The 25,759-nt window shown below is 27.9% G+C and overlaps 1 protein-coding gene across 2 annotated transcripts in view; it reads right to left on the bottom strand.

Moving 5' to 3' along the window:
- LOC129965457 (long-chain-fatty-acid--CoA ligase 5-like) overlaps positions 1-25,759 on the bottom strand; it is a 91,655-nt gene that overhangs the window by 49,571 nt on the left and 16,325 nt on the right. Inside the window, exon 1 of one of the 2 annotated variants that reach the window (XM_056079367.1) lies at positions 12,977-13,097. The exons of the other annotated variant lie outside the window; for it this stretch is intronic. The gene's annotated coding sequence lies outside the window, so the exon portion shown is untranslated. Of the gene's footprint in view, positions 1-12,976; positions 13,098-25,759 lie in introns of those variants that run through there. 2 annotated transcript variants of the gene reach the window in all.

Here is a 25,759-nt window from a genome sequence, read left to right as displayed (position 1 = left end):
TCCAAAATATACATTTGATCTTCAGGTACTTGTGTATTAACCGCCCGGCAACGATTAATCACCAAAAACGAAATCGCCAAAGATTACTATCTAGTATTCAGCAAAAATACTAGATTCACGCCAAATACCTACATTTCGTATATATTATTCGCCAGTATCATGCCAAATACTCATGGTCTTCCTCAAGGTTTATAATTTTATGTGGGAGGGAGGAGTATAAAGGGCATTTCTTATAATTAGAGATATTCACTGATATCTGATTATCTTTAATTATAAAAATTTCATGAACCAGTTTTAAGGAGATCATTCTTCTTCCTTAATACAAACAGTAATAATGCAAAAAATAAATCTTTCTTCTACCGCATTAAAGTGATATTAATTCTCTTCAATATGCATAAATTACTAGCGTCTATGATTCACTCATCATACATTGTTCCCCTTCGAGTAATTTGATTATTTTTGCTTTCGAATTTTACCTAACGTTTCGATCAACTATATATGTAATCTGTGACAATAACCCGAAGTCTTTCCCGGAGATCGTGATGATGCATGGTACGGTAAAAGTAGACTTTTACAACTCGAAACAATGGACGGATGAGATGCTTCAACTTTCAAGGTCATCATCGTGAAAGGAAAAGTTGAAAGGTAGAAATGGACGGTTAAAGGCATTTTCGAAAAACGTTGCGGTAACTTTTAAAAGTAATATTTTTTTTATTTTTTTTTCGATTTTTGAAAGCAAGACGAGTATTGAAACAACTTCAGTTTATCAGATTTTTACATATTAAAAAAACTATACCTATTTTTGGCTATAGAAGTTATTTAATTATTGCCAAGCAATTAAATGTATTTATTTGCACATAGGACATAATAAAACTTAAAAAAAAAAAGATAATCCAGAAATCAGAGGAAAAAGAAAGCTAACGGAAACCTGCAGTCTGAAGTATTGCAGCATAGAATGTTTTAGAATTCATTTGTCTATTTTTATTTTATTTTTATACCTTTCCGCTTAATTATATAACGAGAATAATATGAACAGAAAAAGATGTCGTTAATATCATCGCAAACGCACATTAGCATAAATTCAGTAATGTAAGCAATGAAAAGCATTGCTGTAACAAAGGGACAAAAACTGTATGGAAACGATATAACTGAGGGATTATTTTTAGTTTTAAAGAAATATAACAATAATTTTTGTGTAATAATATGCTACAAATTATTGAGAGTAAAAATTAAAATGATTTATTTTTAGCTAAAAAAACAATTAAAATTTTAAAAAAAAATCGATGAAAATTCTTGCAATTCTTGCAAAATGCAATAGCCAAAATAAATATCTAACTGTGAAGGCAGATATTAATTGAACCAAGTAATCAATTAGTAATCAATCTGAGAAGCACCGCAATTTAATAATGAATATCAAAACTACACCGAATTAAAAACATTGAAATGAAATACTCGTATAAAGCGACACAAATATTTAATGACAGCGTATCCTTCCACCTGAGTGCAGATTTTATGAGAATCAGCTAGCAGTAAATGCAATAAAGGATTCAATCAGGACGCCATGCTTAACTGTATTTCTCTGCGAAGCTCCAATAAAACCGCCTGTTTTCTATTTGCGTCACCAAGGACATAAACACATAAAAAGTGCTTCGAAAAGAGAATGAGATGCGCAAAATTCGGTCTCGAGATGAAAAATTTTATTGCTACAAACTGCTAAGAAGAGAGATGATGTTGTTAATTCAATTATTACGAAAAGAAATTTGATTTTTGTCGATTGAAGTGCTTAGTAAATGGAATTTGTAAATAGCATGCCGACCAAATTTAATGCTATGGGAATAATTTCATTAGCGTTTGCTAATTATGTAGTGTTGGGTTGTTAATTGCATTCTTTTCGATTGAAGTAAATAGTTTTCGTTGCACATATGATTTTGTAAACAAGTGCAATGTTTATTTAATGAAGTCATTGACCTCATACCTTGTGCTATTTCAAATGAATTCCCAGGATTTTATTAGATTTGTTTAACATTTGAAATTTTGTACAAGTATCATGAACGTAATGAATGAAAAGACTGAATTTAATATAAATTATTTTGATATAAAGTTCTGACTACTTTCCCGCATACGTAGTAAAGAGAAAGTTTAGTTATCGTGAAAAAATTCGAGCTTCAGATTTTGACGAATCTCCACGTTTTAGACCTCCCTGTTCGAAAAACACACTTTTAGAAAATGTCCGCCTGTCTGTCTATGACAAAGAAACTCAAAACCACTTTAAGCTAGACGATTGAAATTTGGCATACGATCTTTGCACCAAATTTACAGATTTCTATCAAATTTTTAATAAAATCTGTTCAGAAATTGTTCGTCTGTCCGGTATTTTGAATATAAATAAACACGACAACTACAAAACGAACAGGGCTAGATAGACAAAATTCGTTTCACAGATTTAACATTGAGTCAGATCCAACTAAGGGTTGACTGTCTGTCAGTCTTTATTTTCAGAAATATGTAAACGCGATAATTCAAAAACGCAGTGACTTAAATATTTCAAATTTGGCTTGGGATTTTGTGACATGCAGTTTTGAGGTAAATTTCTATTTTAATCGGTTGAGAAAAATGTGTCTAAAACATAAATTTGATTTTTGGATGCTAATAACGCATGCTAGGGATTAATTGCCAAATAACTCGCCAAGAATGACGCTATAGAATCAGTAAAAATGCCAAATTCTCGCCAAAAGTCAATATTTCGTAATTATGGAACACCACTGTCATATATGGCATGACAAATTTATTAGAGCATATGAGAGAAAATTTGAGTAAACCACTCCAGCTGATTTATATTTATGAAACTATAAAGAATCATTTGATATAAATTATGTCCTGTAATATCATTTATTGTTTGCGGCCATATTTTATATTCCGTTCATTATTCAATTTACAAGAATAACTGAAGTCGATTAATGCTGATATGACAATTATCAAATGTACAGCGCTAATTTTATTTTGAATTCCGTCTCTTATTTTGCATAAGAGAATAGGATGTGATTTCACATTGGAGTTGAAAACGCGCAATTACATGCTATGCAATAGTTGTCATGTTATTGTTACTTCATTTGAATCCAAACCATTGCTGCCATACCTTTGTATGCAATCAAATACACACTGGCAAGTTATTTTTAATTTTTCTTAACAGATTTTAACGCACTGTTCATAGATTAAATGAATAAGCCAAGAAATAAATATAAAAGAAATGATTGTAATAACTGTCGTAAATCTACAGAATCATATATTAGTAAAAATGAGTATTTTATTAAGAATTTCTAGAATTAAAAGAAAATATTTAAATAAACAAAAAAAATTGTTTTTAAGGTGGTATGAAATATGAAAAACTCATCAAAATCTTGCGTTCGATTTTTTCATTGTGTCAATAATTTCGCTTTGTATCACTTCGTATAAGAGAAGGTATTAATTATAAAACAGTATAGGTAAAGGAAATTCTATCAGAGATTCTAAAGAGTGGACATTTTTGTTAATTCTTTTAATCAAATATTTTTCGTCAAAAAATTAATCACATTTTTAATTAATAAAAGGGAATACGTACTTGTTTCCGTTCTCGTACTTCAACGCATAACTTGAAATTACTTTATTGGGAAAAATAGAAGTCTTTTCAATGTATTCAAACTTAAATTAGGGCATTGATCAATTCATATTGGTTTGCTAAAAATAAAATTTGCTTCCACAAGGAGGATGATATTGAAAAGCTCTCGCTTTGACTATCTTATAAAAATAGTTGGTTCAATGCTTCCTTGTTTGGTTAATTGCTCGTTAAGACATTTTATTGATACTGTGATCAAAATAACATCATCTATTTTTGGAAAGATCTATTTTATAGCACGAAAGCAATTGAAGAAGCAAGTAAAGTCTTCTTTAGGGGAAAATGTTTTTTATGATACAGTAGGAGGAAACTTTAATTATTTATAATTAACTTTCTAATTTTAAATTATCAAAGTTAAAGGAAATTCGAACCTTTAATATGAAACATCATTATGGTTTGATTTGTCATTTTTAAAATTTACTCTTGATATGCAAATGGTAACTTTAAAAAAAATTATTTAATATCATCGCAACATGTAAATATAAAACCAATATTTAAAATAAAGAAAAGAATTGTAATAAAATATACTAAACACTTTTTAAAAAAATTATTAAAATTAGAAACAAAAATTACGTGAAAATGTGACTGGCATCATTAAAAAAGTTAAATTTTAAAGTTGGGATAAAATAGTATTTTTTTGTTTGTATATGTATAATAATAAAAAAAATATTAAAATTAGAAACAAAACTTGCACGAAAATGAAATTGGTATCACTAAAAAGTTAAATTTGAATGTTGGCTAAAAGAGGTTTTTTTGTGTGTGTATGTAATATGTTTAAAACATTATATAAACATATTGTAATAATATGTTTGTAATAATATACTGAGGAAAATCGAAAAAAAAGGATTAATTCTTAGATAAAAATCTAATTACCCTTTTCAATTTTTTTTCTTAATTATCATCCAATACCCAAGTATTTCCTGCCAGATTTAATAGATTATGATTTGCCTAGAATAGTATATACGGTTTTTAATCATGCATGCCAATCACGTGTGTCATAATTTACAGTTATTATGTCAGTCTAAAGCATTATGATGTTGAAAATGAGAAAAAGTGCTTTGTTATTTGATAAAGCATTGCCTACTTGTACTAGATAGTGGAAGTTTGGTACACTCAAACATAATTTGACAAAAATATTTCGTTTTTCCGATATATGTATAGAGAGAGAGAGAGAGAGAGAAAGAGAGAGAAACCATCACTTAATAATAAAATTTCAAATGAATGTTTTTCCTGCAATTTATAAAGTCGAAGGCAAATTGTCTTCCTACGATGTATAAATCAATTATAGAATGATAAAATTAAAATTCTAGAGAAATTTTTAAAAAAGAACATATTTTTCAAATAAATACGATTTTGAAACTTTATTAGCAAAGGAAATCCATATACAAAAATAGTAAATGATTGTTTTTCTGAAAAAATACTGTATTTTATCACAGAATTCCAAGCAACCAACCCTAAAATAAACAAACTGTGAAAGAAAAGATAATATGAATTATCTCCTATTTACTGCTTCTGCGCTTTAACTGTAGATATTTATTTAATAGAAATTATTTACAGTAAAATAAACTATAAAGATTCAGTATTTCGAAAATAGTTCAGCCAAAATTGGCATTCAAGCAAAAAGACATTTCAGCAACTTGAAATCGATTTCAGTATCTTGGACAGAATAGACTCATTTCTTTAAATACAGAATAATGCAGAAACTTAAAAAAAAAATAACTCTAAGCTAAAATAATTCAAAAAACGAACGTAAAAAAAAAGAGGAAGAAGAAGAAGGAAAAAAAAAAAAAAAAAAGGTTGAAAGAAACTGATATTTTCTACCTCCACAACGGATCTTCCGCTTTTTTCATTTTTCTTTAAGGAAGCAAATAGAATTTTTTTTCTCTTCTTTTCTTCTGAAAAATGTGTTTCTTAAGAAGTTTACTTCCAGGAATAAACCTATTGTTCCAAAATCTTGAAAACTGTCTGTTTATACACAAAAGCTCTAGAAAGCTTGCGCAGTCACGAAATTTTGCTCCAAATTTTAAGAAATATGTGTATAAGTTGGTGAATATTTTTCAAATTGGTTTCTATTGAAACGAGAAAAAAATGATATTTTTAGAAATACATTTTTAAAAAGTAAAGTGAATATGTTGGAAGCTCGATTTTAAAGATAGTTCCTGATTATGGTGGTCTAAAACTATTTTTTATTACATTTTAGAAATTAAAAATTTTTTTTGAGAAAATAAAGGCTTTTATTTTTCCGAATAATTTTATTGTCCATTAGGCTGTAGATAAGAAATTTTCTTTCTTAATTAATAAATTCATGCAGAAAATATTAATTATATTTGATATCATAATAAAATATCTCATTAAAAACTTTCATTTAAAAAATGTAAGAATTTAAAATTGGGATTCTCTTAAACTTAGAGAAAAAAAAACTATAACAAAAATATAGTTAACCTGTATTTGTCTTAAATTTCGGATCAAATAAAAAATATATATATGAAGATAATTCACAAATGAAATGCCACATAATGCATATTATATATTCAAACATAAGCCTATAATCATATAAATATGGCTAAAATCCCATGAGAGATCTATGCTTTTTCTGGCTACGTATCAAATAAATTGGGCTTAATATCTTTTGGAAAAGTTACAACTGATAACATGAAAGAGCACTTCTCACTTTCAATACTGGGATGGCAAGCTTTACCATTCCAACATTTCGCAACTTAGTCCAAGAATGGGGAAATCGAAGAGGGTAGTCTTTTGACGATATGTTATCCAAGATATCTGTTGAAAACTGTTCTAAAATGTCAATATTATTAATGTAGATTAATAGAACGTAGACATCTTAAATCTCTTCTAATCGCAATTCTATTTAACCCATAATAATTTTTCTCCCCATATCTGTGACGGGACGATATTTTGAGGCCCGATTTACATGTAAATGCAATAACAAAGCATAGAATTAAAGCATTAAACATAAGAAAGTAAATTAAACAAAAATGTTTTTTTAAATACTAATGTAATATTTAAAATAAGTGTATTTCACTTTTCCCATCTTATAATGAAAATCGTCAAATAGCCACTTGCTATGAATGTTTTCTATCTTCTATGTACATCCTTACTTGAAATAGAGACCCATAGTTAAACAAGAATTGGCATAGATTAGTTTTTCTGTTGGAAGATATCCTCCTGATTTTTAAATGACATATCAAGTTAATATTAGCAGTAAACACCAATACGATACTTTAACCCAGTTATTTTAAAGAGTAATTTTACATTGTTCCACAGAATAGATGTCCTTTGGTTTCATTACAAGTCATAACTTTAAAAAAAAATACTCAGTTAATACTATTATCTGTTATAAAATCTCAACACCTATATTAGTGATCCTTTAAGCATCATCACTATTTTTCATTACTATACTCATAGACGATAATAAATGCTATAACAATTGGACCAAAGAATATTCTAAAAGGAGTTCTACAACAACCAAGAATGATCTTGTAGTGAATAGCTTATAAGCCAGTTAACAACTACACTGCACGCGAAAATTGCTTTTGTATCATGGTCATGTTACTGAGCTGCGAACCACAAGGTGCCAGGTTCTATCCTCGCGCATCCCAAACAGCACAATCTCACCAAAACTTTTTTGCATATTCTCTAACAAAGGCATCCCTACTCCCTCCTCATGTGCCAACAAATTGTGGACTTAAGGCAAAATTGTAAAAGCCATAGATTTTTATTTTCGGGGTCTTCTTAAGAGCTTTGTACATCATAGTAAAGAAAATCGAATATGCATTTTGCGCTTCTTTTTATCGATCGTTTGAAACCAAAATTTGCTAAAAATCTACAGTTTTAGAAGTAAGACCGTACTTTAAATTTTATTTATTTAACTCATTACGTTTTTGAATTATCGCATTTAAATGCATGTGAAAAAACGAAGCGCCAGACAGTCGATACCTTGAAAGCTTTTGGCTCAAGATTTTATAACGATTCACACTTTAGAATTTATATCTATATTCCAAATTTTATTTATCTAGTTTTTATATTTTATAATTAATGCATTCATTTGTACTCGAACAGACAGACAAAAAGATTTTCTATGAACGAACTTCGTTCAAAATTTCATAGAAATCTACGAATTTGGTTTTTGACGATCAAGTACCAAATCGCATTTGTCAAGCTCAAAGAAATTTTGAGTCATGAGAGACAAATTATGTCTGAAAGGAGAAGGGCACGAGGTTCAAAGTTCAGTTCGGGATGGGATTTAGTATAATGAGAATATACATTTAGAATGTTCACTCACTAATATATTAAAGCGCAATAGCCAGTGAATTTCGAAAAAATGTCCCTCAAACTTTATGCATAGCTTTTATACTAATAATGTGTCGCTGTTGACGAGTCTCAATTAGTATAGTGGATAAGACACTGACGTAGTATTCAGAAGACCCGAGTTCGATCCTTCTCTAACAATTTTTGCTTCTTTTACTTGTTTTTTCTTCTAATTTATTTGAAATTAATTTAACAATTTGCAAATAGTTTTAATTAATATGTTTTTCACTTTTTTATGAAAAAATAAATATTTATTCTCCTAACTCGTTGATTATAATTAAATTTTTAGAAGTAAAATAATTATAAGTATGAATTCATTTTTTAAATATTCAGAATTATTTAAATTAATATTTTAAAGAGGGTTTCAATTAATATGATACTAATCGTTATATAGAAAAAATAAATGTATTTTCTCTTAATGCATAAGTTATAACTTATTTTTTAAAAGAAAAATAATTATATTCATGTATATTGTTTTTGAATTATAACCATAATTAAATTTTTAGGTGTTAAAATAATTATAAATAGAATTTTAATTATAAAAATATTTCAAAATAACTATTTTGATCATAAATCCTCACAAGTTATATATTTTTTGGATTTTAATAAAGATAAATTATTTTTTTTATAACTCAACGAAGCTTTATTTATATCGGGAATTAAAGAGAGCAACCGAAAATATCGGCAAACATGCAAAATGTTAATATTCGAAAAGAAAAAGTAGAAAGCAGGTGTTAAGTTATGAAATGCATAGGCAGATGGTTCAAATTTTTAGCAACATACGATATGCTTTGTACGCTACCCGATTGCCTGAAGAAAAACAAATATTTTTTGAAGGGAAATGAAATTTTTTTTTCTATCGATTCTTCTATGGTTTCTTTTGTGGATAATTATTATTTATGAATTTTGCAAGATGTGAAAATACGAAAATTACTATTCTATCTCTTATATGTAATAAAAAATTAATGAAATATTTTTATGATGTCAGTAATTTAATTAACATTTATCATCATTTAAGTTATATATGTAATTATTTTTCCTGCTTAAAAATAAAGTTATTATTAAGTAATAAGTAAATGAATATTTATTTTTGAGGGAAAGTTATTTCTAAAACATTCATTTTTGATTAATAAAAGAGTTACATATTAATTAAAACTCTCTGTAATTTTATTTAAGTAATTTTTTAAAACAAAAGCGCGTTTATATCTTAAATTTTTTTCAAAATTTATAATTTAGCTATTAAGAGAAAATACATTTATTTTTCTATATAAAGATTACTATCATATTAATTGAAACCATCTTTAAAATATTAATTTAATTTAACCCTTTGGGCCCCACCGGGACATATATATCCTGCTGATATTTTTAAATTATCCAAAGGGATAAGTAAGTGGGAGATTTATTGAAATGATGTCCCAATGGTTTTATAATGATGTGTAGTGTAATTTTTAACTACATCTTAGTAATAAAGAAACCCAAACGAAACGAAAATTGTATATGCAAATCATATGCATAAGTAAAACTGCACCCTGCAAAAACTGTTTTACAATGTATCATACATAGAAAAGTCATGAATAATGTAATAATAATGAATGTAATTGGTAAGAGTTTTCTTGCAATAAAATTGTTTTAAGATATTATAAAAACTAGACTCCACTTTTCACTGTATTTTATATGGTCACATCAACCCCAATGGGACACATGTGTTCCATTTAAAAAGACCACTGGGACATATAAGACCCATTTCAAAAATTGCACCTATAGTTAATTTTTGTTTTTATTTTAGAAAAATATAGCTATTTATGCTTTATTTGTCCCATTAGAGCCCTAAATTATCTTAATTTTGAAAAAGAAAAAACTGGTATTGAAAGAATGACTGGTAAGAAAGAATTAATTAATTCTGAATATTTTTTTAAAAATGCATTCATATTTATAATTATTTTTCTTCTAAAAATTAAATTATAATCGACGAATTAGGAGAATAAATATTTGTTTTTTTATAAAAAAATGGAAAACTTATAAATTAAAACTGCTTGTAAATTGTTAAATTAATGCGAAATAAATTAGAAAAAAAAAATAATAAAAGAAAGCAAAAAATGCTAGAGCAGGATCGAACTCTGGTCTCCTAAATTCTTCGTTAGTGTCGTAACTATTATACTATCTGGGACTGGGTAGCGGCGGCACATTATTAGTATATAAGCTATGCAGAAAGTTTGTGGGCCATTTTCTCGAAATTGGCGGCCTATTGCGCTTTAATATTTTTTGAGTGAATACTCTAAATGTATACAACCATTATACTAAATCTCATCTCGAACTGAATTTTCAACTGCATACCCTTCCCCTTGTGAGACAGAGGTAATTCTTAATATGTTTATTTTTTTATTTAATTATTTATTTGTTATTCGAGGAAGTTTGAAACATGGAAATTCGACAAAATTTTGTATTGACCATTACAATACATTCTCTTTGAAAACTTCGTATTCCATAGAAGTATTCCATGAAAATAATTAATATAAGAAATAACTGAAAGTTATCAGTGCATTTTGTTTCTGATGAAACATTTTAATCTTGAGAAGTATAACTATGGACTACCTAATGATAAGATGTTGAAATTAGTTTGTGACGATGTACGCCGTTTCAGGATTCAGTTTTCATTGAAGCGAAATCAAACACACTAAGGATTTTAAAGATAAAAATAACAAAAAGATATGTTCGATAGAGAATTTTAATTTCGAGACTACAGCAAACCTCTGGACGTGGACGAAATCATTTCCTTTTTTTAATCTTAAGTAACATATTATCTCCATTCGAAGTCTTTGATTAGGAAACCAGGTTGAATAACTGCCAAATCAATCAAAAAAGAAAATATGAAAAGTTAAAAAAATGTACCAGGAAATGAGTTTTTTTTCGTTTGTTCGTAGAATAGCTATTTCAAAAGGAAGGAAGAAATTTTGATTAACAGCTCGTCGCAAATTTCTCTTTTGATAATAAAAAAATAAGAATTAAAAAAATATATAACCAAAGCTGGAAATTTAAATAATCAATAATACACAAAATATGTTATTGTTTCATTTATTTAAGAGAAAGCGTATTTATTTTCGATTATTTCCCTTATAATTTAAAAACAATCTCTTGCTTTATAAAATTTTTTATTTTATATACATTCTTTATAAGTTTACATTTTTTTCATTGCATTTCATTTAGTGAAGTAAAATTGGTAAATTAATGCCATTTTTTAACTCATTATAAACCCTTCAGATATCAAAATAAATTACTTAAATAGTTTTTTTATATTTTTCCATTTAAAAATTTGGTTCTGTAGTATTACTGAAGACAGATGGATTTAATTGGCAGAAACATACTTAAAAATATAATATTTCGATTATTGTAAGAATTTCATATTGTATAAATACTTGGGAAAGTGTTGCCATTTGTGTCATTAAAATAAAATATAAATATCCCATTTCGTTAGTATTGATTTTAATACTTTTAATGGTCCTGCATATTTTCCGAATTTCTTTTGATAACAAAACATAAATAAAAACATTGTGTTTTTAAAGATTTTATTTTTTAAAAAATAAGCTACTTTTGTAAAAGAAGAAAATCGTATGTTAAAACTAAAATGGGAGTTCATTTTCAATTAAAGATTCTAACATTTAAGTAATTCACATGCAAACCTTATTTTCAATGGTATGAATATTTTATCGTTTTGAGAATAATTGATTAAAATAAAAAATGTTGTTATATTTCACTTTAGTTTTATTATTGAATAGAAACTTTTAATTACCAAACCGGTTTAAGCACCAATAGTAAATAATAATATGCGAATATATTCCAATGGTGTATAATCAGAGTAAGAATACTGAGAAGGTGATGGAATGAATGTTTCTGTGTTTTTTGGCATTTCATTATGGAGTAGAAAAAAATTATTCAAAAAACAGCTAAAAGAAATAAATTGTTATACATTTTGGTTCTTTAAAAATATGACTTTAGAGAAAAAATATCAATCTTCAGATTAATTCATTGAATAAAAAATCTGTAAGTAAATTTCTATTGTATTTTCCACGAAGTCAAGAAAATTTTAAAGGTGTAAAAAACAATCATTCATAATTTTTTGTCAGCTATCGTAAAACTTAAATTTTAAATGAAAGTGGAAGTGATTGAACTGCAATTAAAGTAAAAACCGTTTTGCTAAAATCAAATGTGTTTTTTTAAATGAATCAGTACAGAAACAGAATCAATCGTTCTGCATTGAAGCCTTATTTGCATTACAGAATGTTTTTTTTTATAATTTCTGCGATATCTTAAAGATTGTTTTAATAAAAATTTCTCTAAATAAACTTAAAATTTAGTTTTGCTTTCAAAAGGATTTAAAAGATGAAAATAGTGATATTTTATTTTGTTTCAGTCAGTAAATTCTGAAAAAATTATTTAGTCTAAAAATTATTCAATCTTTTTTCCAAAGGTTTTATATTCAGTGAAATATTCTTGATAGTTCAAATTTTTAAATTAAGATTTAAAAAAACGTTTTTCGTTTTTGCAACCAAATCTGACTGATTTATGAAATCTTGAATATCGCTATTTTAATGTAATCAACAATTTCATATTTAGCAGGTGAATAATATTTGTATAAAATTAAATTTTTCAATTATTATTTTATATTATTTAAGAACTTATTTTTAAAGTTATTTCTTTAATTAATTATATTTTTTTCCGAATAAGAGCAAAACAGATGAATATAATAATTATTTAATTTTTAAAAATAAAATTATTTTAGAAGCATTGAATCATTCTTATTTTTGAAGTTTACATTAATGCGTTTAAAAATTAAGTGATTTATTTGATGAATTTGTATTAATTCATTGCTTTTAGGTACGACGAATTAAAATTTTAATTATCAATAAAAACATAATCAAATTTATTTACAAATTGAAATTAAAATAAGAAATAGTTATCTCTTTAGTTCTTCCAACTAAATAAAATACATTAAAAAATTACCTTTCAGTTTTCTGCATTAACGCTTGGCCCAGTTTTTACAGACAGCAAAAGCAACAGCGCATCAAAATTAAGGTTGATTTTGCATAAATTTGACTCTCAAAGTCAGTTTATTTTATTTAAGTGACCTAAAAAAGCTTACGCGGAAGAAAAAATAATGTAAATATTGCCCCGCTATTGTTGCTTTAATTCTTTTAAGAAAAGTAGGAAGTGAGAGCAGTATGACGTCAGTTCCCGCAAAAATTTTCCAGTTTAATGAGAAAAGGAGAGAAAGCGCACTTCATTCAGGTAATATAAAATGGGAAGCGGAAGGCGTCATTTCCGCTCGAGATATTTGAATTTCACTAGGAAATAAATGCACGTGCTGATATTAACTCCCTTTTCGAGCTGTTCGGATATGATTTAAAGTCACTTAGACAGATTAATTAAATTCATCAAATGAATGCTTGGATATTTTCTCCTTATTTTTCTTATAAACAAATTCTTTCTTTACAATTCTGAATGAAATTTTTACTTGGTAAATTATAAATATTGGTTTAAAACTTTTAAGAAGCTGTGTAAAGTTCGTTAAAAAACATATGAATTTTAAAGAAAAATCTGAATGATTCATTCAGTGATATTGAATTAATATCGGTAGACTATTGCATTTAACCATACCGACAATAATTAGTTCCGGTAATGTTGTGTTTCATGCAATAAAAATGATGCATGAAATGCAATACATTTATGGCGAAATTTCCTATTCTTTTAGCTGAGGGTATCAACCTTTTCCTATAAAAGTTTAAATAAAATATTATTTGATGTTGAAATACTATTTACTAAAATGGTATTAAAATTAATTTTTTCAACTAACAGATTAGTAAAATATTTCTGGATTGCTATTAATTTAAGAAAAAGAATTTATTTAGCTTATGAACTAAAATTAATTTGATTTGTTAATTAATTTGTTTTATTAAAAATTGTCTGCAAATGAAGACATTTCTTTATAATTGGGATAAAAAAACTGAATCATTTAGGATTTTATTCCATTCAAAAATTTGGCGAGAACATATTATAACCTTTTTTCCCATTAGGAGTAGGTGCATTATTATTTCAAAATAATAATAATTATCTGAAATCTAATTTTATTGTTAAATTTATATTATGTGGTTAAGGGCATATTAACATTTTCTGAAGTTCTTACCCTTTAACTTTCGTGCATTTTTTACTATCCAATTAATTTTGCATATGTTGTTTTCTAATTACTTGGCAACTTCCGGTTTGTGAATGTGCTTCTCTGTTAATTCAATTAAGAATATACTTGATACCTGAAGACTCTGGATTATTTATAATTTTTGTATTGCATTATAGAATATTATTATGTTTTGTTCACAAATTATAAATTTGAGAAGTGATCGTTCAATGCCTATATAACCAACAGATATGGAGATTAAAGAGTTAAGAGATGCCAATTTGTAGTCGGAAATAGTAAAATAGCTTATTATAGACATTTAATAGTTAACAAATTTGAGAATAAACTTCTAAATTCTCCAAAAAGATTAAAAAACTGAATTTTGAAGTTTTTGTTAAATGAGAAATAAAGTATATAATTTAAAGATATAAACAATTGCTATATTTCTGACATATTAAAAAAAGTATCTTGTTATATTTGTTAATTGTAAAATTATTCCAAAATCTAAGATGTAAAGAATGTCATCTAAAGAAGAAGAAGAAAAAAAATCTAAGATGCAATTCGAATGTTTAAGAAAACACAACTAAGTGAATTTGCGCGGGAATAAATACAAAAGGTTTATTTACAATTTAATCAGCATGCTACTTTTACCTCATTTCGTTTCCTATGTTCATTATGATAATTTTTTTTCCCAAACGATATCGTTCAGTTTATTTTGCAGAAAATTCTAAAAAAATTCTACCAAAGAGACACTTTAAAGATGCGCCTCTAAAGTGAAATCAAGTTTTAACCATTTGTCAAACTGAATGACGTCATTCACTCTTTGCCTCGCTTTCGTAATCAGTTTGAAGTAATTAACTTTCTAAAACTATTTTAAGTGGTAATTTCGCTGACTCTTTTTTAACTGATTTGATGCCCGATTACTTTTTGCTGACTTAAAGAAAAAAAGTCGTGTGCTTAAAGATCATTTAACGAATGAAATATCTTCACATTCTACACATTTTTTTCTTAACTTTGAAGCTTCATATTTCCAAACGGTTTTCTACTGTCACGTAAGAAGTGGGAATTTTCGACTTTGTAATTCGAAAATTTAATTAATAAAGTGAGCGACATCTGAATATTTTTTACATAAATAGCTAGTTTTTATAAGAAAATGAGATAATTAAAGAAGTCCGACAGAAAAAAAAGATGTCGTTAAAAATTATAATAAAAAAAAAGAAAGGTAACCTTTTTTTTACCTAAGAAATCGAAAAAAGTATACATACTATTATATACTAATTGCAAGAAATTTTAGCTAATTCATTTGTTGTAGATTTTATGAAGTAACAATCATATTGATTGCTAATGATATTTCAAACCGATTTAAAAGGCCGCTAAAAATCAAGCCAGCTAAATTAATTATTTAGAAACAGAATTTATAATAGTTTAAAAAAATAAAGAATGGCATTAACCACTGTTTTATTCTAACCTTCGGTTTAATATTTAGCTGGCTAGAAATATTAGCTAGATAGAAATAATAATTATTATTCAATATTGATATCTTCTTACATTATACTCGTCAGAAATTTTTCAATCATTTTTTTAATAAAAAAACAAAGGAATGTCTTTGGAAAGTTTCTAAAATTTAATTAAAATCTTTCGGAATTTCGAAACACTTTTTAAGAAGAAATTTCTTCAATACCTGAATCACTTTGGTGCTGAATAATATAGTTTCTCTGGTTATTTTTTATAAGAACTGAAATGCAATCGCCATTCGTTCTGTCTTTACAATAATAAGTATCGAATTGTTTTAGGACATACAAAACAAAGAGTTGCTTTTATTTTCTTTGAGCTATAACAGTAATGAATTGTCATCTGCAGTACCTAAATAGCCTTCTTATAGCTTAAAAGTGGGATATTAATCAATCAATTAAAAAGAGTGATTAATCAATCAATTAAAAATTCATGTTTTAGCTATAAACATGAGTTAAAATATATTTTGGTGTTAGAGACATGCAAAAATTTCATGCTTATTCTAGATCTCATGATAGAGATATTTTACAATACACCAAATATAAAAACTGGCTACGTTTATGATTAAACAAGGCTTAAGAACAGAATTGATGGTTTTTTGCAGTTCAAATATTACTCTAAAAAACTTACCTCAGAAGAAAGGATTTTATCTCAGTTACTACAACATAGAGCAACACAAAATCCAAATATGAAAAAAAATACTTGGCAAATGTTCCATGACTAACTTCACTTCAACAGAAAGATATTGATAACGCACCAAATAAATATAAATTTAATCAACTCAGAGAAGTTTTGATTAACTACTTATTTTGAGCGCCAAAAGTCTGTATGCTTAAACAATGAGGAACTAAATAGAGGGAAAAAGTATTTTTTGTTTCAAAAAAAATCGAGGAAAATATATGTTAAGTATTCATTTTGTATGAAACATTAAGAAAGTGCCACGACAGTCACGTGGCTACAAAAATTTAATTCAGCGTTTTCCTTAGATGATGGCAGATAGTTTGAATTTGCTGTAATAATCAAAAAAGAATTGAATAGAAAAGGAAAAAAAAGTACGGCGATAGTTTAAGGGATAAGAATGAAAGATAGGCATATTCTTAAAAGATTACTCGGCAATGAACAGCTAATATCTTATCTATGTAAAATATTTAAATACGAAGCATATGTAAAATACTTTGTAGCCAAAAAGAATTTTATAATAAATAAATACTGTGAAAACAGAGATCTAATGTTTTAATATTATCATTAAACTGAAATGCTAATTAAAAAGTTTAAAAAAATGTATTCATATTTCAGTACTTTTAAAAACTTAGATATATGCAAATATATAATTTTACATATGAATATATTATACATAGATATGAGATTTGACATTTCATTTTATTATATAATTTAGAGATTTTACACATAAAATTTCTATTGATTATAATTATTAAACTGTGTCAAATTTTCGCATATTTTTTTATTCAGATACTTTCTATTTCCTTAATAATACCAAAAGTAATATTATGCTGCATTTAACAAGTGGGAGTATCCCTCCCCCCCCCAAAAAAAAACTCTTTCGCATGCTCTCTAATAAAGGTGAACGCTTTGCATGGTATTGGCGCACAATAATTATGAAATATTAACCTTTGGTGTGAATATAACATTTTTATTGAATCTATAGTGTCATCCTTGGCGAGTTATTTGGCGATTATTCCCTGACATGCGGTTAATAGTATCCGAAAATCGAATATGTGCTTCAGACCCTTTTCCATACCGATTGAAATAAAGGCACTGAACTACAATGTAATCACAAACTCTCATACCTAATTTTATATATTTTAAATCATTGCGTCATTGAGTTATCACGTTGATACATTTCTGAAAGACAGACCTTGTTGGATTTGGTTCAAAATTTGATGGGTGTCTAGACTACAGGTTTTAGTTCTGTGATCGAATTTTATCTCTCTAACGCTCTTCGTCTTGCAATTATCGTGTTAAATTATATTCGAGCAGCCGGATTGATAGACTTCCTCTGAGCGGAATTTGTTCAAAACTTGATAGAAATCTACAAATTCGATAGTAAGGCCGTATACCAAATTTCATCCGTCTAGCTCAAAGTGTTTTTGAGTTTTCTTTGTCACAGACTAATGTGTTTTCCGTACTCAGGGAGGTTTAAAATAGATATTAGTCAAAATCTAGAGTTCGAATTTTTTTTATGATTAGTATACTTTCTCTATACTACGTATACGAGAAAGTGAAAAAAAAAAAGATTTCATTTTTGTTCTCAATAAAAGCACAAATAACCAATTTAATGCAAGAGAAATGGAGATATCTAAATCTATCCGATCTATCTATATCAAATATGCTAAATATAAATACGGGATACAAAAAGTGAAGACTGATTTAAAACCTTTTCTCTCATAGATGAAATAGGAATTTTTATATAAGCATCGATTAGGAAAAACTTCATCTAAAGAAATTGTATTAACAACTGGCTTAAATGTTTGCAAGTAAAGTATTTGCAATGCTGTTAGTAGATTTAGAAGTGTCCATTACTAAACACAGTTGTATTGAGCTTTGCATCAATACAACTGTGATGTATTGGTGCAAAGTACACTCATGTCCATAAATTAAGGATAATGCAAGTTCTGGAAAAGGAAGAGTCAGAAGCAAAACAGATGTGACTTATTTGTAAAGACTATTTATTAAACAGATGGTAAAGAACAAAAAAAGATGCTATATGTTTGATATCATTAATAAAAATTGCAATTTTTTGCTCCCTAAAGCAAATTACAAAAAAAAAAAAAACTTATTACAAAAGCTAATATTACATGGTTGTTATGATGGTTAATCATGGATGGTTATTCATGGTTAATCATCGTCTCCTAAACGATGCAATACAGTCCGTACAACACCTAGGCATGCTGAGTATCAAATTATCGATCTGATCTTGGGGAATATTACACCACTCATCAAACAATGCTCTCTGAAGTTCCGGTAGATATGTCGGAGGTGGTTGAAAGGTTGCAACTCGTAGGCCAAGCATGTCCCACACATGCTCTACTGGATTCAAGTCCGGTGAGAATACTGGGCAGTCCATAAGATGATATCCTCCAATCGAAGGCATTCGTTTACGATGTTTGCATGGTGAGGACGGGCGTTGTCATCCATAAACACGAATTCTGTGCCCATGGTGCCCCGAAACAAACGTACATGTTGTTCCAGAATGATGTCAAATAGATTTGGCCTCTCATGGTTCCAATTTGAACACGCAGGTCAGTTCTGGAACCCAGATTAATTCCTCCCCAAACGAGCAATCCTGTACCACAGTAACGGTGTCGTTCAATGATGTTCTCTTGGTGGTAAAGGGTACCTGGCACTCTCCATATGAAAGTCCGGCAAGAATCAGACTGCAAGCTAAACCTGGACTCGTCGGAAAACATCACGCAAGCCCACTGTTGCGGTGTCCACAATGCATGCTATCTACTCCCGGATAACCGCAGGCGACAGTGAGTTGCAGTAAGTGGACAGACTTACGAGCATATAGACCAATCTGCCCTAAGCGTCTGTACACGGGCTGCCTTGAAACTGTCGTACCAGTGGCTGAAGAGAGCGGACGAGACATCTCTGATGCTGTACCCCGTCTGTTTCTTTTGGCAGTAACTGCCAAACACCGGTCCTCATTCGTAACTTGGGGGGCGACCTGTGCTGTAACGTCTACTCACATTACCATCATCTTGAAATCCTTGCCAAAGCCTGCAGATGACACTCTGGACGATTCCAAATTCATCGTATACTTCCAGCTGGGTACGCCCACATTCCAGACCGCCGATAATTCTACCACTTAAAAAATCATCCAAATGCGTCCTTTCTGCCCTAACTATGTGATTATTGCATTGAAAGACTTATAAAGCGCTTGCGGACAGTTTTACTTCTTTGCCTGTATTTCTTATACATCATTCTCTTATACTCTCGTCATTGTGACGTTCTATCGGTGTCATCTGGTGGCTTCCTAGAATTTGCATATGATTTTTGAAGACGTGTGTAGTCATTTTACAGGTGATATATGTATTTTAGAATTCGATTTCCGCGTGACTCTGAATTATCCTTAATTTATGGACATGAGTGTATATCACAATATTGTATATTCTTTGTATGTATATACAATACAAATTATTTTATCTAAATAAACTAAACTCAATTATTTAGTATTTAGTTTAAATACAAAATGTGTATTAAATCTAAATAAATTAAAATATTGTATTATTTAATTATTGTATGTAATATATTTTGTCTAAATAAATTAAACACAAAACTTTTAGGTACACAATAGAAATCTAAATTACTGTATAGATTTTCATCAAATTTTGCTCACAAGTATTATGAAGGTGTTAGAAAGTGTTTACATCTCGTTAGAAGGTGTTAGAATATGTTTACATCTCGTATTGCGTAAACAGCCGTAGTTGCTGCACTCAGTATTTGTTTCGTGAATTGAATTTAAAATAGCCGAAACATCGGTGTAACAAAAACAAACAAACAAAAAAAAAAGATAAAAAAAACTTTTTTTTTTACCTTATTGATATTGAAAAATGCTTCTTTAATTTAAAAACAGCTTTGAGATTTCCTATTACTTAGATATTGATTCGATTATTTGTTTGGATAATGATGGAAATTGAAATTTGCTATTGATCCAAAATTATAAGCTCGTATTTAAATTATCCCTCACAATGTTCATTTTCATGTTTTGTTAAAAACATGGAAAAAAAATAATCCATTAAAAATAAAAAATAATTAATAAAAAAATAATAAAGTTGTTAAAAAATAATCCATTAGTTATAAAAAAATACAATTTTCTGCCTTTTTTTTTGAAAAATCGTTTGGTATAGTCTATAATTTCTTAAGAAAGTGCAATATATTAAATTAATATTATTGTGTTATAATTGTATGTTTTACTATTAATATTTGTTTTGCTAAGAGGTATTTCAAATGCTGAACTCAAATACTGAAATGTAAGAAAAATTTTAATGAGGTTTATGGCTATGAATAAAGTAATATAATACGCATTACGTAAAGTAATATATAGTAGTATAAACATAATATCTAATTATTTTTTTATTAGTTAGATATTACGTTTGAAAGATAGAAAATTTTATTTCACTTTTAGAATTGCTATTTGCTTTCGATAAAAATATAGATATTGTAAATTGGTTATTAATTTCCTCTCTGGTTGTAAACAGCGATATCAAATATTTGACACAGCCGACACTCGGATACTTGTTTCTTCTTTCGCACTTTCTGAAATACCCGGCATCATACGAACTTTAAAGGAATAAATACCATTCAAGCAATCATTCATATAGAAATTCTGATTGAGTCTTTTGTAATTGTTCTCAAGCCACATTTAGCTACTTAGAAACTGTCCTGATTGTAAATTAACTAAATGGGATTTAGCAGGCAAAGGACAAACCATATTTTAATGTGTCCTATATTAGTGAATGCTCTATAATCAGATGAATTTCACAGAAAAATTTGATTTTTATGATTAGTTGAATATCTTTCAAGGGGGTATCATTAAGATTTGATCATTATCATGAATTGCTACGTATACCGAATTTATATGTTTGATATTTCTTAAAATATCTTATCCTTCTTGTTCATATGAATTAATTATAATCTGATATACAAATGAAATCTGGAAATTTAATAATAATTATCAGATAAAATATAATGAGAGGCATTAAGTAAAGATGGCATAATATCCTATGATATTCTAAGATATTTTTTTCATTCTTTGATTAGCTTTTTGTTATTTATTTATTTATATATATTTATTTATTGCACTTAAACATTTGTTGAAACATCTGACGAATGTGACAGAAAAATATCCTTATGTCTCTTCCACATGATTATCAATGTATATAAGCATACACCTCTGTCTGTAATATTGGAAGGAGTTAAAAATATCCCCTGCCCGTTTGGTCTGTGTCACACCTGAAAGCGCAAATCCTAACTTCTGTTTTAGGATCATGAGAATTGGCCAATTTTTTTAATGCATAAATTGAGTTGATTTATCTATGTGCTAATAACGCTAAGTATTAATAAAAGTTGGTTATAGAATCAAACTTTCTATTCTATTTTTTTTATGTTGGATTTTAGCAAATAGTAATGAGTTGAGGTCTGCAATTTTTTTTAAAAAAATTTATACTCTCCATTCAATGACAGAATAAGTTATATGAGAAGTGGTTGCTGATATTTTTATTCACCATTTTTTAAATTTTCTATTTGGAAATGTACCTTTTCCTGTTAGTGGATCACTATTTATTTAAATTCAAATTTAGATATTAGTTTTGATTCAAGTGTCAGTGAACATTACGTATAGAAGATCCATGCATCTTCAAGGAAACAAATTTTAGCAACAAAATATCATACAAATTTCAGATTGCTTCATTCATTGAACACTGTTATAGCTATACTGAATTAAACACTTCGCTTAACTATTTAACAGAGTTGCAAAATATTATTATAAGTGTTCTTAAGACACTTCGCCATGTCACCAAAGAGGGCATTCAGTCGGAGGAAAGAAGAAATAAAGGAAATCAAGAAATAGGCTTCAAACAAAAAGTCAAGGCAGCGCAAATATAGACTCAACTCTTACAGATAAGTAACGTGGTAAGACTACTTAATGCCAAGCACGTCAAAATCCTACCAGTCGTCTAAAAACTCTAAAAGTCTGCAATCCTGGGTGTATACCAGAAATGTTAACAAACCGTTTTTAAAGTTACTACAAAAAACAGTGACAATTATATTTGGCGAGAAATCATTCCAAAACTTTTCAATTTCGGCACCTATATTAATGTTAAGTCTAGCAGTAATCGTTATGACTTGCCAATGGAAATTGATACTCATATCTCCCAAAGTAATCTCATAAAAAAGTTTTATGTATCTTCTCAAGATAAAAAAAAATGCTTTTTAATGATATAAAGTTCATTTCCGTACAATTTTTTATTTAATTTCGATAATAGTTTTAATTCAATTTGATACACTCTTTGAAACATTGTTTTTAAATGCTATGATGGAACTCAAACTCTCCATCAAAACCTTCAAGCACATTCCTTTGCCAATCATTAAATATGCAATAGGATTTTTATTTAAGCTTTTGTTTTGTAATATATACACTTTTGAAATTGCAGTAAATTGTTTTATTTGAATTCATGTGTTTTAGTCATATCAAATTATAAAGTGAAAGGTTTTTTTTAAAGAAATGCATCCTATATTAATAATTTAACAGTCTCAAAAGTCAGTAATTTAAGCTAACAAATTGGTCACCAAAGGCGGCTAGTATTTTATAATCTTTAAATCAATGAATGTACTCCTGGTGAAATAAAGAGGTTTAGACTATTATATATTATATACTATTAGATATATTTTTGCCATATTAATATTTTAAATAACGTATTACCCCTACTCTGTGATAAAAGTTTATCTAGCCATGAAGGTTTGAATTTCATTAATTTAAACCAGTCACTGACCACTTCATGAAAGCGCTGCCACTTGTTTGGTGGATCTTCATTGAGGTGGTCATTAAATGATTTAACATCGTCTGAAATAGTCGTATTGAAAGCTTCACTAGTATACACTGCCTCTGCTAATTTTATTAGCTGAAGAGTAGTATTTATTTAGTTTGTCAAAAATATTTTACAATATATTATTAATTGGAACAGAAGACACTTTATGGACATTTATACATCTTAATTTTTCAGAAACACATTTATTGACTTAAATAATGTAAAATATCTTTTCGTTATTTAAAGTATTTATCAATCAGAATATGCTCCTCTAACAATTTAGGTATCAGCTATTGTATACTTGTCATGTTTATTACGAGTCTCTTCAGAAGACCAGCTGGTTCACCGGGAATATTTGTTATATTTGTTGTCAAATAAATCTTTTAGATAACATTCTTACAATTTTTTTGACATTAAAACTGTTTTATTTTAATTGTCTTACTTTTCTTGAGAATTGAATGTATGAACCTTTCGATCGAAGATAGTCCCATGATATCATTGTGCTGTTAAAAATGTAAATGTGCGGTTGATTTATCTTATAAATTTCGTGGTATTGTAACTTCACTCTTCTTATACGTCTGGTAAACTACATAGATATTAACAAAATCCTTCTGCTTTAACTTCAACAATCGAAAAAAATTGCGTGATCAGATAGTTGATGAAATAATGAAAATGGTTTGAATTGTTGAAATGAGGCAAAACAATATTTTCAAAAAATTCCCCAAATTCAACAAAAGATTGCAGGACTATTCAATTGGAATTATTAAATTGACAATTTTTAAAATTTTGAACCTGTGTAAAAACTACTTTTTTGTGCAGTAATATTTTCAGAAGTTATAAGGGAGAAACGCCAAAATTCAACTGAATTTTTAATTAATTTATATATTTTATATAACTTTCTTACAGACCTCATTCACCGGCGTCGTCCCCTCATTTCTCCCTCAATGGAATCAAAATAAATTTCTTAACCAAAAATCCCAAAACTTACAGGACAGGTAAAATTTCATTCGACTAGCTTACTCCACACCTGAATGATCGAGTTCATGAGCAAATAAGAAGATATAACTCAAAAACTGATTTTTTTTTCCAAATTCCAAGAGGATTTAAGCATGAAAATTCATTAAAATCTCGAGATCAAATCTGCTTTGCTGGCTTCAATACTTTTTCTTCTTATGTACTTTCTATACGAAGAGCTGAAAATGGAATAAATAAAATGAATGAAAGAGAATAAATATTTTTAGTGTAAAAAACCTCATGAACAACAAATGTTTAGTGATGTCCTAATGATGCCCGCTAATGATTTTTGAATAATAAGGAATTATATCAATCACATTATACTTTCCTCGAGTTGAAGGATGCATAATTTTTTGATAAATTAACTGTATAATGTAGACAATTACTTCTTTAAGCTCAAACAAGATAATGCATCAACTTTTTTTACGTTATCATATCATCTAAAGGAACCATTAAACACATTAGGAAGATTATGAAGCACAATAATTGCTATGTTTTACATAATATATACATTGTTATGTAATACTTTTGTTAAAATTTCTAAGAATTTTTCTAATCATACCTATTGTTTCTATTTTTAATTTCTTTTGTGATAGTTTTTTTTCTTCTTTTTTGTAAAACAGTAGGTAAGTATAAATTTTTCAACTAAAATAGAAAATTATTTCATGGAAAAATTTTTAAAGAGTAATGTAATCTCCCAAGATTTAAAATCGTGCTGGAAAACACAAAGATTGATGGAAAAAAGTACATATCAGAATTTGTTGCAAAATTTGGTTTCAGAACAAGATCTTGAAAAGAAACAGCCTTCCAGAAATCTTTCAATTAAAGAATATATAATTTCAAATTTTTTTCTACAATTTTTTCACAGATCTTTTATAAAAACCATCCATTATGTGTAGGTTTTCTATAAATCAAGCTTAGTATAATAAAATTTGATAATGGAGTGATTTCAAGGTATGGATCCCTGGCAAATGTAACCGATTATGTTTTCTGGCAGTCCATTGTTTTACGTTGTGCACTGACGTCTTATCGCTTTTTTACTTATAAAATTTGCAGTGAATTCCGAAATTAAGTTGATACTATGGGTTCAACATCTTCCCCATTAGTTTTTATTGATTTAGTTGACAGGAAAAGCTTTCTAAATATATAAAATACAGGGACCCATATTTTTTGTTTTTGTTTGAAAAGACATCTCGAATCACTAGATATTTGAAACTCAAAGTCATTAAAACTATTTTCAGCATTTTTTTTTCTACTTTCTCTTATTCGAAGTATGTAACAAGATCTCGAATAGTAAAACAAAATCCTTGAAATTTTGATTAGCGTTTAAATTTAGATCTTCTTAAGTTAAAAAAAAATCTTTTGGGAATCATATCTGTTATTGTTATAAATGTTACGGCTAAATTGCTAACAGGTTATTATAAAGAATAACTGGTTATTACGAATAACTAGTGGTCTTTTGCGATCAGCCGGATTGCCGGCAATATTGGTTACATTTAATTTCAGTTAAATTGTTTGGATATAACTTCACATCCATCA

Source organism: Argiope bruennichi, chromosome 1, assembly GCF_947563725.1.
Source record: "Argiope bruennichi chromosome 1, qqArgBrue1.1, whole genome shotgun sequence".
In the NCBI taxonomy this organism is placed as follows: domain Eukaryota; kingdom Metazoa; phylum Arthropoda; class Arachnida; order Araneae; family Araneidae; genus Argiope; species Argiope bruennichi.
Note: the sequence above shows the minus strand (reverse complement) of the source record. Positions and strands in the feature narration are given on the sequence as shown.